Below are 16173 nucleotides of genomic sequence, written 5' to 3' on the forward strand. Positions count from 1 at the left end.
GTAGTTGCTTCAATGCAACTATTCCTGTTATTACAATCTTATTTAATTTTAATTTGAACTGTATATATATTATTACTACTACTACTACTACTACTACTACTAATAATAATAATAATAATAATAATTTTTAAATTTTCTTTGAATGTGCATGGGCATTCTGTAAGCGCACCGCTTCCAATTAAATTTAAAGAAACCCCAACAAACACACAACCATGTGTATGTTGTGTAGGTGCACACTCACCTTGCACAACAGCTGCCTGAAACACCGAGTTGGCAGAAGGCAACACAAGTACCTGCTGGCTGGTACCCAGAACAACCTCATCAAGGGGGTGAAGAAGACTGGCCTGTCTATGGCGCCATTTTGGCCAAGTTGACCAAGCTGAAGAGGAAAGGGGCCCTTGCCAGGGAGGTTTACAGAGCTGCTACCCCTTGGAAATCAAGCAAGGAGTCTAAAATGTGTAAGATGGCTGAGCAAAAGCAATTAGGTGATGTAATGATGTCCCACATTGCTCTCTTAGAGCAATGTGTTGATCAGAACACCGAATCCCGTGCCAGTAGCCTCACTCATCAGTTGGTCCTGGGACAGGTCCATTGTCATCACCCTAGCCTCCTGTGCGCCTTCCTCCTGTGTTCCAATGACCATGTCTGAGGAGCTGCCCACTACAGAAATCACCTCCATCAACCCTGGAGCTGCAGAACATTCCTTTTCTAAGAGTGCTGCTCTGGCTGGAGCCTTGCATTTTCTAGGCTGTTTGCCTTTCTTTGTGACTTGTCCTTTTGGGCCCCATAATAGCCAGGTCGGCTGCTGAACTGTAAAAAAATAAACTTCAAATGGATAAGCCTAATGAAAATAATCCCCTTCTTTTTCTTTTCTTATTTTTAATTTGGTCTCAAAATGAATTCTATTCTAACCAATTTATCCTTCTGCACTTTTTTGCTTTTTAAAATATATATATATAATTAAATGTGTAGCCCAACTGCAGGCCATCAAGAGGTGCAGCACCAGCCTATCCTTCTTTTCTTCTTTTCTTTTTAAAAATTTGTTTATTTAGGTTGTGGTGCCTACTGAGTGACCATTAGGTGGCGCAGCACCAACTTTCGGTCTTGTTTCCACTCTCCTTTAAAAAAAATTGTTGTAATACCAATGAAATGACCAGGAGCTGCACTTTCATGGGAGAGGAGCTTCTTCCTAAAAAAGGAAATAGAATTCACGATCCCGTCATCCCCTTTCTGCAACAACACAGCCCCCAACGGAAGCCTCTCTCTGGCTGCCAAAACTTATCCTGCCTGTAGGGGCCCAAAGGCAATTGCTAAATCTGTGGGTTGTTCATCCTGGGCTAGATGGGGCAGACTCTGAGGTTTCTTTAGCTGCCATTTAGTTTGAGCCTCTGGTTGCCTGGGAAACTCTAGCAGTGAGACTTTTACAGTCTCTGAGACAACAGAATTAGCCTGCTGAATTACTGCTTCCTCACCTCCATTTATGCAAGGCAAATTAAGAGCATGCCTTGCTCTTGCCCTACTGTCCCAATCAGGAGTCTCAAGCCTGCGCGTTTGAGAGTGAGTTATAGCTAGCAAACTAGGATCTTTGGTTAAGTCAAAATGATAAGAAATCGGGGGACTTACCCATGCTTTGGGAAATCCAAATCAATTGTTCTGAGATTAAGCATTGCAAGTCCATTGTTCTGAACTGTAATTTCTATTGGGATGTTTGAGTAAGCTCCTTTGAGTCTTCTTCTCCAGCCCACTAGCTGGTTATACCATCCTGTATATCCAAATCATCAGGTTGAGCAGTTAGGCTCCAGCTCTCCTGAGCTGCCATTACCCTTGCTGCACATCGTGCCCAATTTCTGGTCTCCAGGACTTGGACTGCCCTCTCCCCAGATGGCTCCCTTGACTCTGGATATACCTGTTGCACTGGTTTACTGCTCCTGACACCTCCAAATGTTGAAGAAGCCACAGCTCCAGCCTCAGCAACTTGTTGCCCCGGATCTCCTGTCCTGGCTCCTTTAAACACTGAAGTAGCCACAGCTCCAGCCTTGGCAACATGTTGCACTGGATTCCTGCTCCTGACACTTCCAGATGTTACAGTAGCCACAGCTTCAGTTTCAGCAATGCCATCCTCCACCATCTCCTATGGTAAAAGGTCTTGTGGGGGTTTTCCATACCCCCTGCCTCTCATCTTGCCTAGCAAAATAACAACTTAGAAAAGCAGTCTTATTCCATTGCACCTTTGGACATGCAAAAATGTTTCTAAGCAGACTGTCTCCCAACAGCTCAGATCACTTTGGATCCCACTGCTGCCACCATGTAACGCTCAGCTCTCCTTAAGAAGAGTATGAGGTTTGGACAGGGAGTCACTGTGGACACAAATCTACCACCTTTTCTCTGAGGCAAGTCCTTTAATCCTCAGAAGTGCATAGAATCTGTTCCATGGACAAGCCTGATCTTAAAAGAAAACTTTACTTTTCAAGAACTTAAACATGGGCTTTGTGTTTCCTGAGAACACACAACAGCTCAGTAAGCTAGGACTTCTCAATGGTCGCAAGTCAGTGACCTATTCCAATCCACTGGATTTAAATATAACCCTGCTGTTCAAGAGACTAGTACTCAGCTGAGTTTTTATAATTATTTTTATTAATAACATATAGATCCATAGAAACTGTTTGTCTGCAAAGCATTAGCATAAAACATGTCCAAATATTCCAATATTTAAATAAAGCTGCTATTCCTTATTAAAATGAGAAATACTAAAATCTAAGCTATGGTGGGCTATTCCCACCTCCTCCTCCTCTTTACCATGCTACATTCTGTAAGCATTCCTTCACATAGCACAAACCATTTGAGAAACTCCAAAAAAAAAAACCTTAGAAGCTAGAAGAAGCTCTCTAACACATCCTATCATCCATATTTTCTTACATCACTTGGTCTTCCCACTTTTTACACTTAATAGCTGTAAAACCAATTAACTTCAAAGACGCGTAACACAACCCTCCACCCATAATTCTCATGATATCCAGGTGCATTATCTTGCTCCAAATTAGGATGGTATGTGTTGAGTCTTCATGCTGGGTCTCCTTCATCCTTGCCTTGTTATCGCAGTTCTCCCTGTACCAGGCAAACTGGAAAACAGTTTCACGGCCTATCATATTCCAATGGCTTAGAATCATTTCACTTTGAACCTAACAGTGTCCATTTTCTCTGACTACAAATCCCACTCTCCTTCAGATCATCACAAGAAGGACTTAAGCAGACTACAGGCAACAATATACTCAGGAAGCTATGCCTTATCATTAGGATCAAAGTGCTTAATTAAAATAGAAAAAAAGTTTCACTAAGCTCTTGAATATAAAATGGACACCAGCCTGTGGCAAGCAGGCTCTGCCTGGGATAGAACAGAAAGAGTAACCTCAAAATACTTAGCTGAGATTTTGGGCTGTGCTTGTTTGTTTAGGCTAACATCTTTACTAGTGGCACTAAGGAGTAGTGGCTAGGTTTAAGGTGCTAAAAGGTGTCAAGGAGGTGCTTGTAACTACCTGTAGAGTGTATGGTCTGTTTGTGTGGAAATTAGTGGAAAAGGCATTGCCTTCAAGGGAAATAAGATCAACATATACGGCAACTCTCTGACACCTTCATTTTAAACCTAGCCACCTCTTTCTACTGCCACTAAGTTAGGCATTAGCCCAAATGATAGCTCCCCTCCCTAACCTGTCTAAAATGTCTGAGGTTGTCCCTTTACAGTATCAACTACTATGACTGTGCTCACGACCTGGGGTTCAATCCCAGGTAGCAGCTCAAGGCTGACTCAGCCTTCTATCTTTCTGAGGTCGGTAAAATGAGTACCCAGCTCGCTGGGGGGGCAATATGTAGCCTGCATAATTAAACTGCCTAGAGAGTGCTTGAAGCACTATGGGGCGATATATAAGCAGCACACTTTGCTTTTGCTTTGCTTTTTATTAACGCTATTTAGATGTTAAATGAAAGAGGTTTCTCATGTAATTTTTTCCTTTTTTTTTTTTTTTTTTTTTTTGAAGACTAGGTATTACATTGCCTGAGCTGACATGGGTGTTACACTCTCTGTTCTCTCTAGTAGCTAATGTATTTAAAATTAGACATGGGGCAGAATAAAAATACAGATTGTGATATTTGTCTAAAATCGCTGTTTCATTAAATATTCATCCCTTCATATTTGTGGGTTCCAGAGACCCCCACAAATATGAAGGGATGAATATTTTCCCATTTTTATTCATCTCCCCATACAAAGAAGAAAAAAGCTGTCCTATGGCTTTTCTATTCTGCCTACCGGCCTGCCAATCAGCTGATTGGCGAGCCGATGGGCAGCCACCCACCCCAACCCCTTCCTCTCCCTACCTTAGCTTCCCCGTTCCCACCTCCACTGACACCCCCTTACCGTAATTGTTGCTGCCGCTGCCAAGGTCTCCATCAGGCCTCTGCAGCCATGTCCTGCCGAAAAGGAACCTGGCTGCCCTTTGCAAATATGGCAGCTGCAGCTTCATTTAGGGTAGGGAAGGCAGACTGGATCAGGCTGCCCTTTGCAAAGATGCCAGCTGCAATGGCAGTGGGGGGTGGCAACGGGGGTGGGGGTGGCGGTGGCATCAGGGGCAGGGACAAGCGTGTGGTTTTTTTTAGTAACCCCCACAAATCACCAAATAAATTCATTATTCATCAGTTCATGGGGGCAACTTCATGCTTTGTGAGTCATCAACTTTTGACAACTCACAAAGCAGGATGACTCGCCAAAATGGTGAGTCTTCCCCATCTCTATTTAAAATGTTACTTAGGAATAAATAATAAGGGGTCATGTAGCAGAAGGCTGAAACCTGAAATAGAAAAACTATGAAGATCTATAATATTTTATAATATTTTCACATATTTCCTTAACATTCTATCTTTTAACTTTTAAGAATAACTGTTTTTATAGTCTCAATACAACACTATTTATTCAACTGTTTTCTCCTTACTCAACACAGATTTTTTAAACCAACTCTCTCTCTTGGGCATTCCAAAATAGACTTTTTCCAATAGACTAACTAAAACAGACTGCTCTCTCTAAACACTTCAACCAATCAACATTGAAGCCCCCTATTCAACATGCAGGCACTCATCTGCCAGTCATTCCAGCATTCAGCATATGAACACCCATACCCGCGCACAAATATGCAAGCAAAACGTTGGCTTCCAGTTTTGTCAGTTGCTCTGGTCACAGTTAAAGAGTACTTAAATTAAATTAAATATACAATGATTCATATATACACACTTCTAAGAGTAAGTAACAAACAGAAATATTTTGCACAAGGAAGATGTCATTGTTCGGGAATTGTAACAATTCTACTCAGATTGTAGGTTCTTCAGGGAAAAAAATACCATGAAATGTCTGAGAAACTGAGAGATTCTGTGAGATTTATCAGAAGAAGAAAAACTCTTGCATAGACAAATCTCACTTCAAGGAGGGGGAAAGGATCATTTTCTCAGTTTCTCACTGAGAGCAAAAGGCTGGGAGAGTGGCGTCTATCTCTAAGTATAAAGGTATTTGTATTTATACTACAGAAGTATAAATAAATCTTTGCTCATGACAACCTTTTTAAAATCACCTGGATGAATTGACTTTAAAGCACCACCCAAAGCAAAATCACCTACTTCTGAGTCACGCATGACACCAATCTTTGCCTGCTTAAGAACTAAAAGAAAGCAAATCCTTGCTTCCGTCTCTGTGCCAAATATCTGAGATTTTCTCTTTACACATTCATTTTTTAAAATCCTCCACAGAGATATTTATGCTGAATATGTAACTAAATCTCCCATCTCTGTATGTGAGTTTAGCTAATGTGATTGTGCCTCATCAAGCAGATGCTAGTCTGCTGATGCAGTCAGCAATCAAGGCTGGATGTAATGCTGCTAAAAAGGCAAAGGAAGCATTTGTACTACTGTTGAAATATTAAAACAGTCTTTTTTTTCCATGGAAAAATAAAGAATTGCACAGCTGCTGTTTTAAAGGGAATTTCAGGCAGACTCCCATTATATGAACTCCTTTTTTTGTTAAGCAAGTGTGGATTGCTAGTAGAACTGGAGCTTTCTGGCTTTCTATGCAAAAACACAAGATTCACTTGTCATATCAATGTGTGAATCATAATTTAGATGCTCACCATTCCCCCATTGTTGTGATGCTGTTCTCAGCACCTCAATCTATAAAATGAAGCATTTGAATGTACTGTAATTTTTAAGGGGGAAAACTGTGTATTTAATAAAATAGGTGCTAATCTAAAGAATAATGTGAGAATATAATGGAAAGGAATTATAGGCAAAAAACATGTCAATATAAAAAACAGCTAGATTGTGCCATTCCGTTTGGCATGGTGGAGGAGCAAAATGAGTCCATTTTTATTTCTATGCTTACTTCTGCCACAGTTCATAATGCTGAGAAATATTTATGGTGTATGCCATTTTATGGTAATCTCTAGGGCAGCAGTTCTTAACCTTTTCTTTACCACAGACCCCCTTTAAATATATCTTGTTGCTGCATACCACCAAAGACCTCACTCAAGATTTAAAACCCTTGCTCTTGTTTAGTCATTAAGTGGTGTTGACTCTTTGTGACCACATGGACCAGAGCATGCCCTTCTGTCTTCCACTGCCTCCTGGAGTTGGGTCAAATTCTTGTTGGTAGCTTCGGTGACACAATTTAGCCATCTCGTCCTCTGTCGTCCCCTTCTCCTCCTGCCCTCACACTTTCCCAACATCAGGGTCTTTTCCAGGGAGTCTTCTCTTCTCATGAGATGGCCAAAGTATTGGAGCCTCAGTTTCTGGATCTGTCTTTCCAGTGAGCACTCAGGGTTGATTTCCTTCAGAATGGATGGGTTTGTTCTCCTTACAGTCCAGGGGACTCTCAAGAGTCTCTTCCAGCACCACAATTCAAAAGCATTAATTCTTTGGCAGTCAGATGCACTACATTCTAACAAGCATGTACATGGAATTACATCTCTTTGCAGTCCAGAGGTCTCTCAAGAGTCTCCTCCAGCACCAGAAGCATCAGTTCTTCGGCCTTCTTTATGGTCCAGCTCTCACTTCCATACAACACTGCTGGAAAAACCATAGCTTTGACTATGTGGACCTTTGTCGGCAAGGTGATGTTTCTGCTTTTTAAGATGCTATCTAGGTTTGTTATCGCTTTTCTCCCAAGAAGCAGGTGTCTTTTAATCTTTTGCCTGCTATCATCATTTGCAGTGATCATGGAGACCAAGAAGTTAAAATCTTTCAGTGGTGTGGCAAAGCTACCCTAAACTGCTAAAAAACCATTAAAAGTGCATCCCCATTTCATCCTATCCGGCTCAGGATGGCATAGACAAAATGGCCCTCAAAGAGTGGAAGATCAACAGAAAGACATTGTATTCAGCTCCAAAGCAACTGGTTAAGCTTGCACTAAATATAGGGAGGCGAGGAGGTGACAGAATTGTAAAAGAGTGCAAAGACATGGTGTGGGGGACATGTATCTTCTCACCCCACTTATATCAGTGTACAGATTGCAAGAGGGTAATATACATCTGCTATCCTGCCAAGAATCTCAGGAGCCCTGAGTCCAACTACCTTCCAGGAGATCAGGAATTTCAAATGATCCAAACAAAAAAGATACTCTAACACAGTGGTTCTTAACCTTTTTGAAAGAAACGCCCCCTTGAGCCATTGAGGAAGTTATCATTGCCCCCCTCCCCACGGCGATATCTTATTCATTCATTCATTCATTCATTCATTCATTCATTCATTCATTCATTCATTCATTCATTCATTCAAGACACTTAAATCCAATGACCCCTGAAAATAAAATTCAATTGCAAGAAAATGAAATGCGTGAAAAAAAACAGTAACATTTAATGATTTAGTTACAAGTGAATTTTAAGATGCAAATAGAAATATAAAAAGGGCATAAAAACAAACCGCAATGCAGGAACTAAAAATTTCAAGATGATAACTCTGAAATTAAATTAAGATTCAAGGAAAATACAAATTCATGCACACTATAAAAAGGGTTAAATAGACACAAAGAAAATTTTACAGAAGGAAAGCAACAAAAATCAGAGCAACATATTATATATATATATATATATATATCTACAATATATATCTACACAAAAAGTTTACACAAAGAGCACAAACAAAATTGAAACCATAAAACTGAGAAACCAAAATATAATATCGAACTGGAGTGCACATTTAAAAAGTACAATACAAAGAGACACACAAAATGTTTTACAGAGCACAACAAGAATTCAAAAATGAAGCAAACATCATCACACTGTATAAGACCAAAGGAGACAGGGGCGACTGCAATAACTACCCTGGCATCTCTCTTCTCAGCGTTGCTTGCCTGTGTTGTGCTGAAGAGACTCCAGGCCCTTGCAGACAGAGTCTTTCCAGAATCACAGTGTGGATTTCAAGCTAATAGATCCACCACTGACATGGTATTCTCCCTCAGACAGCTGCAGGAGAAATATAGGGAACAACGACAGCCACTCTTTGTGGCCTTCATAGATCTCCCAAAGGCCTTTGATTTGGTTAGAAGGGAGGGTCTTTTTAAAATACTTCCCAAGATTGGATGTCCACCTCGACTCCTTAACATCATCTGGTCCTTTCATGGGGGAATGAAGGGCACTGTAGTTTTTGATGGCTCAACATCAGATCCCTTTGACATCGGATTCCAAAATATCTCCTGTATGGAGAATTAGTGCAGTGAAATCGCCCCAGAGGGAGACTACAGCTGTGATACAAGGATATCTGCAAGCGGGATCTGAAGGCCTTAGGAATGGACCTCAACAGATGGGAAACCTTGACATCTCAGTGTTCAGCCTGGAGGCAGGCATTGCGTCACAGCCTCTCCCAATTTGAAGTTACCCTTGTCCAGTAGGCTGAGGCAAAGAGGCAGTCCCGAAAGCAGCAAAATCAGGGAGCTGGACAGGGGACAGACTGTATTTGTCTTCAGTGTGGAAGGGATGGTCACTCTCAAATTGGCCTTCTCAAGCACACTATATGCTGTTCCAAGTCCTCCATACAGAGCACATTACCATAGTCTCTTGAGACTGAAGGATTCCTAATTAATCAATCACCCATGGGCAAAACACAAAACAAGACATGAAAATGAAAAAAAGGGTGCTGAGGTTTTATCCAGTGGAAGTCACTCCACTGATAGAAGGCACTGTCCCCTTTCAGAAGAGGGAAGGAGACAGTTTTCAGTGATGCCTCTCCCTCTTGCAGACCACTTCAGATCTGCTGATAAGTGTGAATTGGGTAACTGAGCTTAGTGTGGTGGCAATGGAGAATGAGGACAGCACAGGAAAAAGAAAATTAAGGTAGGGAAGCAGCCTAATTTCTCCTTCCACCAGGAAGATGATCCTTACTGGACCATCTTATGTATCCCAAAGCTTGAAAAATGCAGCTTGATAAAAGCTTCACTTTATCTTCCACAAACTACCTCTGATACTAAAGTGTGGCAATTAAAAACAGTATGTCTCTATGGCTTCTGGCCACCTGATGAAAACATAGCTTAGTCTTCATACTGACCAATAATATGTCAGCTGGCATATGGGCGGGAAGGTGGGCCAAGGATTGTGGGAGTTGTAGTCTAACTTTTTGGAGCACCCCTGTCACCCCCTTCTTGAAGCAAACTGTTATACTCAAGCCACTGACATGCTGCCCTTTTCGCCTTCACTGAACGGATCCTCAGGGTTCAGGGAGAAAGAGGAGCAGCTGACTTTCTGTAGTGCGTTTGCTTGTCTCTCTATGGCAGCCTTGTGGATTCTGCCCTCAGCGCTCTCAGTTCAATTTGAGAGCTTTCTCTCCCAGAGGATTTACACATAGAGGCACATCACACCCATCTACACGGAAGACGGGAAGATCCCAAGTTCGACGTCCCTCAAAGCCATTTAAAGTTGACCAGGTGAACTTTCTTCCCCCTCTCCCACGACAGCCAGCCAGCCACAACAGGACAACAAGAAAAGCTGGAAAAGCTGCCAAATTCCCACCCACCCAGGATGACCCGAGCCAGCCCCATCTCTAGAAATCCTGCCATGCCACCCCAAACCGACCGTTTCTCTCCGCACTTCCCTTGCAACAGGCAGAAAGGTGGGCGGGAAGGCAGGATGGACAAATGGGGCTTGTCTCTCCCTCCCCACCCAGGTGCAAGGCAGCGCTTCACCGGGCAAGGACGGGACCCGACAGACCCTTTCCTTCCACGCAATCCATACTCAGTGCTCCCCTAAGGGAGGAAGGCGAGATGTGGCAGGCAGAAAGAGCTGGATTGTCTGGATCCACTGCCAGCACCGCAGCTGCAGCCACCTTCACAGGTTTGGCTTGCTCCACGTTAAGAACCACTGCTCTAACAGAAGGTTGGGGGGTGAATTAAGAAGACAAAAAACTTATGGCACCTTAAAGACTAGCTGCTGTATTTTAATGTGAGCTTTTGTGGACAAGTCCGCTTCCTCAGATATAAGAATGGGACTACATGGAAAATATATGTACATTTATACTTCACCCCAAAACAAAGAGGGGGCATGCATAATACATACATGGGGCCATGTATGCATGTATAAATATTTGCTATGTGATCCCACTCTCATGTCTGAGGAAGTGGGCCTGTCCATGAAAGTTCATGTTTAAATACAGCAGCTAGTCTTTTTAAGGTGCCACAAGATTTTTTATCTTTTGTTTGTTTGTTTTTGGCCTGATATGCTAGCACAGGTTAATACAGCTACTTCAAATAAAACAGAAGGTTTGACTCAATGGTCTGGTAACATTGGTCTAAACAATCAGTAAGAGTTTCTGTCAACTATAGGGAAAATGGGTATGAAAATGCATAAAAACTGTGAAAACTTTTTTTGAAAGGCACAAACTGTTGTGGAAATGAGGCAGGGAAAAAACCAAATAATAAAGAGAAGAAGAATCTGTATTTGTGACCTTACACCATCCCTAAAAGTCCTTTATTCACAGCTATAGTTCATCTTTATTTCCAGATTTCCAGTGCCTCGTGAGCAGGAAAAGCAGTAGAATGTGTGGTGGAAAACCTGCTGCTCTCCGTTTACTCATTTGGTCCTGAAACATCACTGCGAAATAGGATGGTTTTCATGATGACAAGTGCAACACTTTTGAGAGATCAGCAGCAGTTATATGAAACCCCAAATTATATCTCTATCTTCTTTGCTTTCCTAGCAACCAACATACCTAGGGAACAATGACTGCTGATGTCACAAAGGCCTTCTCTCCTTATATAAAGCTGCCACAGGGGTGAGCTACAGCAGAATGGGACTAAAAGCTAAAGAGAGAGGAGCTTTAAAGTAAGAGCACACATGAAGTGAGCACAAGATGCCAAGAGAAAAGAGAAATTGGGGAAAGTTCTACAGAAGCCAAAAAAACGTTGTTGTGGGTTTTTCGGGCTCTTTGGCCATGTTCTGAAGGTTCTTCCTAATGTTTTGCCAGTCTCTCTGGCCGGCATCTTCAGAGGACAGGGGTAGCTCTCTGTGCTCTGGTGCAGTTTGTTTGGGAGTTGAGTATTTATGGCTGTGAAATCAGCTTTTGTCCTTTTTTAGGAGATGGGTGATTATGGTGATCAATGTGTTTTTGTTGTGGGTGTATTGTCACTGTGATTGATGGGTGTCATTAGCTGGTCTTTTGTGTGTGGTGATCACCAGTCCTTGTGGCTGGGTAGAGTTCAATGACCTTTTGCACACTGTATTTTTCAGTGCTGGGAGCCAAGTTTTGTTGAGTTTCAAACTTTCTTTTTTTTGTTGTTGTTGAACTTCTGCTGATGCTTGTGGATTTCAATGGCTTCCCTGTGAATTTGGTTTTTGGGGGGTGTTTTGTTTTTATTTTTGCATTTTGGGATGCACAACGGGACCAAATAAAAGACAGAATATACAACAAAGAATGGATGGGAATATGGTTAATTAATGAAGCAGGTGGGAGTAAAATAGGAGTGTTATGGGACACGATGAAAGCAGCTATGAGGGGAATTACCATAAGAAAAGCTGGTAGAATAAAAAAACTGAGAGAAGAAAACATATAAAAGAAGAATCAATAAAAGACTTAGAAACATATACTAATTTAAAACTTTCTTGGTTTGGAAGGATTGCACTGATAAAAATGAAAATTTTGCCAAATTTTTTTAAATTTAGAATGTTACCAATACCAACAGAGGATGATTATAATTTTGGCAAGGAATGATTAATTAAAACTGTAATGAAGGGAAGAGAGCCAGAATAAATAAAAATATTGGTATAAAACAGCAAAAAAATGATATAAGCATACCAAACATTAAAAATTATTATATGGCTAATCAGTTGAGGTTTATTGGGGAAATTATATATAATCCAGAAAATTTAATTTGGTGAGAAATGGAATCATCAGAATTACAGGTAGATATCAAAAAAAATATTTATTTGGTAGGATCAAGAAATATAAAACAAGTGAAATTAATAACTCGTTTTAAAGACAATGTTAAACATATGGTATGAGTATAGAAATAATTTATGTCTATTTAATTCTCTATTAGGACTAGTCACTGAAATAGAGAATTTTCCTGTCAATATGAAAGTTTATGTGGAATTGTTTAAAGAAAAAAGTGATTCGATTAAAAGACTGGTTGTATAAAATGAAATTGAAAGATCAAATGAAACAAATCCTTCAGAATAAGAATATTGCATGGTTGAACTATTTGCAATTGTAAAGAAATATAATAAAGGTAGAGAATATACAAAATATGAACAATTTCTACTATCATATGAAGATATTCAGATGACTGATTGAGTAAAGGGAGCAGTGAGTAAAATTTATAGATTCCTGCTTGACTTAGAAGAAGAGAGAAAGAAGAATTGAAGTTAGTGTGGGAACAAGACTTAGGAAAAAGAATAAATGATGAAGAATGGAGGAAGATGTGGGAAATGAGGGTTTTAAGATTTATGTCAGTGAGAAAAAAAATTTCAAATTGGGTTTAAGATGGTGTTTGACACCAATAAAATTGAATAAAATTAATGCTAGTTATCTGAATGTCTGTTGGAAATGTGAGAAGGAAACTGGTACATACTTTCATATGTGGTGGGAATGTGAAAAATACAAAGATTTTGGAAACTAATTTTTTAAAGAACTAAATGATATATGTTAAAAAGATATAGAATTTAATCCTGAGATTGCTGTTATCGATATTTGAAAATGTGTAATATGATAATATGACTAAAGAATTGATTACTAATTTATTAACAACAGCTAAATTTAATACTAGCTAGGCAATGAAAATCAACATCTGAATTTCGAATGGAAGAATGGTATAATGAAATATGGAAAATAGCTATAAATGGTAAGCTAACTTGTAATTTAAAAGTTAAGAAAGGAGAGATTAAAATAAGAATAATTTTATGATATATGGGGCAGATTTTTGGAATATGTGTTAACAAGAGGGAAAGGGAAAGCTCCAAATCAAGAATCAATGCAGTTCTGGAGAAGAGGACAATAAAAAGAATATAGATGGAGGAAGAAGAGGATTATTGCAGGTCTATAGTGGTGAGGAACACAGTTAATTTGTATTTTGGTTTGTGTATTTTATGTTTATAAACTTTATATTATAGTTAAAATAATTGTTTTAGAAAAATACAAGCTGTTCTAAGCTTTCAAGATTTTGAAAAATGGAAATTAGAACAGGAGTACAGTCTCAGAGAAAAAGCCATGGAACTAGAGATTAGAGCCAATGCTGAGCAAGAGGACAGACAAATGGAATTAAGACAAAGGGAAAGGGAATTTCAAATAGAATTGGAATTAGCTGCTCTAAGCAATAATAATAGCAATTCTAGTGAGGTAAATCTCTCAAAAATCGATCTAAAGAAATTTCCTCAATATAGGAAAGGAGATTGCCCTGAATCTTTCCTGATTTCATTTGAGAGGGTGTGCTGGGACTTTGAAATTAAGGATGATGAAAGGATGATAGTTTTGAGATCACAAATTAGTGGAGATTTAGCTGAGCTTTATTCTCAGATGCCTCAGGAGCAAGCTAGAGATTTTGAGGCATATAGAAAAATTGTATATTCTGGATTTGGCATAAATGCAAAACACCTTAGAAGAAAATTTCATTCCCTTACCAAAAAGCCTGAAGAATCTTATGCCTAAGTGGGGTCTAAATTGATTCAATGTTTGGACAAATGGATGGAATGTGAAAATGTCACTTCTCTAGACCAAATGAAAAAAATGTGGTTGGTTTCGAACAATGTTATTCCATTTTGCCTGGGGAACTGCGTTATTTGGACAAAGACAAAAATCCGAAGGAAAAAAATACATTAAAAATTATTACAGGCGTTTGAATATGCTGATTCCATTAGTGAGATTAGAGATTCTAAGTTTTCTGAGGTAAACTTTTACAGGCAGAACTGGGACAACAGTAAAAAACCTTTCAATAAAAATTACAACAGTGAAATGTCAGGGAAAGATGGCCATTTTACTTGGTACCTCACCTAAGTTGCCAGGTCCTAGTCTGGAGAAGCGAATGAACCCTGAGGAAAAGTTTGACAAATCTCCTCAGTATGATCAAAGGACTTATAGACAGTGTTATAACTGTGACAGGTTTGGACATATTAAATCAAATTGTATGAAGAGCAATAACAATAAAATGGAAAAGATAGACCAAAAAGGTTTACTACATAAAACCAGTGGAAACCACTGAAGGAGGCTGTAACAATGGTTCTGTCTCCATGGCAACTAGCACGACAGAAAATTCTGATCTGCCACAAGCCAGCGTCATTCAGTGCTTTCTTATAAAGGCAGATAATATTTTACTACAGAAATCTGGAGAGAAAATTTGTATTAATGAGAGATCTTATGTTGGAATTGTAGATACCTGTTCCCATTTAACCCGATGTCATCCTGATGTGGTTCCTAAAGAACAAATACTTCCAAATCAAATTGTTACCATCAAGGGCATAAGTTCTATGCTAGTGATTTTACCTATGGCTAAAGTAAAGATAAACTATAGAGACTGGGTTGGAATTTGGGATGTAGCAATTTCTGATCAAATACCCATACCTTGATTGGATTAGATCTCAATAAGCATGTGCAGAGTGGTTTTGTAGTAACATGTTCCCAGGGAGATCAGTTAACAATCCCTGAGGGAAAAATGGAATCCCTAACTTCTGAAAGTAACCTGCTAGAGAAACTTGCAAGTAAAAGGATAGAACGAGATTATGAAAGTCTTGACACCTCTGACATAAACTAAGTGCTTGAGATTTCACGTAAAAGAAATTTGCATAGGAATCTGGGGGTGACCCATGATAGTGGTTCACCACCTATCGCAACTAAAGTACCTGTGGGCACATTTGTGGGTGAGAATGAAACAAGAGCAATCAGATCACAAAGACAAAGGAAGCAATAGATGTTCTGGAGAAGGGGAAGAAACTGCCTACCCTATCCCCAGTTAAACCACAGGCACAAGTCAAAAAGAAAGCCAGCGTCATTCGGAAAAGGTGAGCCGAAGACATCCAGTGGATGTCAGAGCACCAGGTGACTGTTGATTGTCGGAAGAGAGGATGGACTTCAAGACCTGTCTTTGTTGCACTGGACTTCAACTGAGAGTTCATCATGTCCATTGATGTGTCAAGTGTGGGTCTGGGAGCCATGCTGTGCCAAGTGGATAACAGAAGGAATCTACACCCAGTGACTCTGATCAGCAAGAAACTCTGACCTGGTGAGAGACATTTGTCTGCCATCGAGATGGCATACCTGTATCATATGGGCCTGGAAGAAACATAAGCCATACAGGTGGAGAAGAAAATTTACCCTTTACACTGACCACTCACCTTTGAAATGGTTGAGGACTTTGCAAATGAACATTAGCAAACCCACCAGGTGGTCCTTGATTCCCCAAGATTATGACTTTGAAATTAAAAACATCAAAGGATCTTTAAATGTGGTTGCAGAGACATTGTCTCAAAGACCAAATGACTAATGGGTGGATAACAGAGTTTGTAATGTTGTATTAAATGTTCTGTTTGTGTACTAGTTATGAAATACGATACAAAAGCAATGTTTATTTGGATGTTGATGAACTGAGAAGTGTATAATGATGGTGGAAATAATTGTGAGTAGCCTTATTAATGTAAAGGTAATGTGATTAATGAAAATGTTTTAACTGTATTA

At 39.9% G+C, this 16173-nt stretch overlaps 1 long non-coding RNA gene across 1 annotated transcript in view; it reads right to left on the reverse strand.

Annotated features, from left to right (window-relative positions):
* Nucleotides 1-2640: 2640 nt before the first annotated feature.
* The window catches only part of LOC144586544 (uncharacterized), a 67164-nt gene continuing 53631 nt past the window's right edge, over nucleotides 2641-16173 (reverse strand). The window contains exon 2 of the long non-coding RNA XR_013541420.1: nucleotides 2641-3119. This is a non-coding gene — a long non-coding RNA (uncharacterized LOC144586544). The remainder of the gene's footprint in view (nucleotides 3120-16173) is intronic.

This window comes from Pogona vitticeps, chromosome 2, assembly GCF_051106095.1.
Source record: "Pogona vitticeps strain Pit_001003342236 chromosome 2, PviZW2.1, whole genome shotgun sequence".
Lineage (NCBI taxonomy): Eukaryota > Metazoa > Chordata > Lepidosauria > Squamata > Agamidae > Pogona > Pogona vitticeps.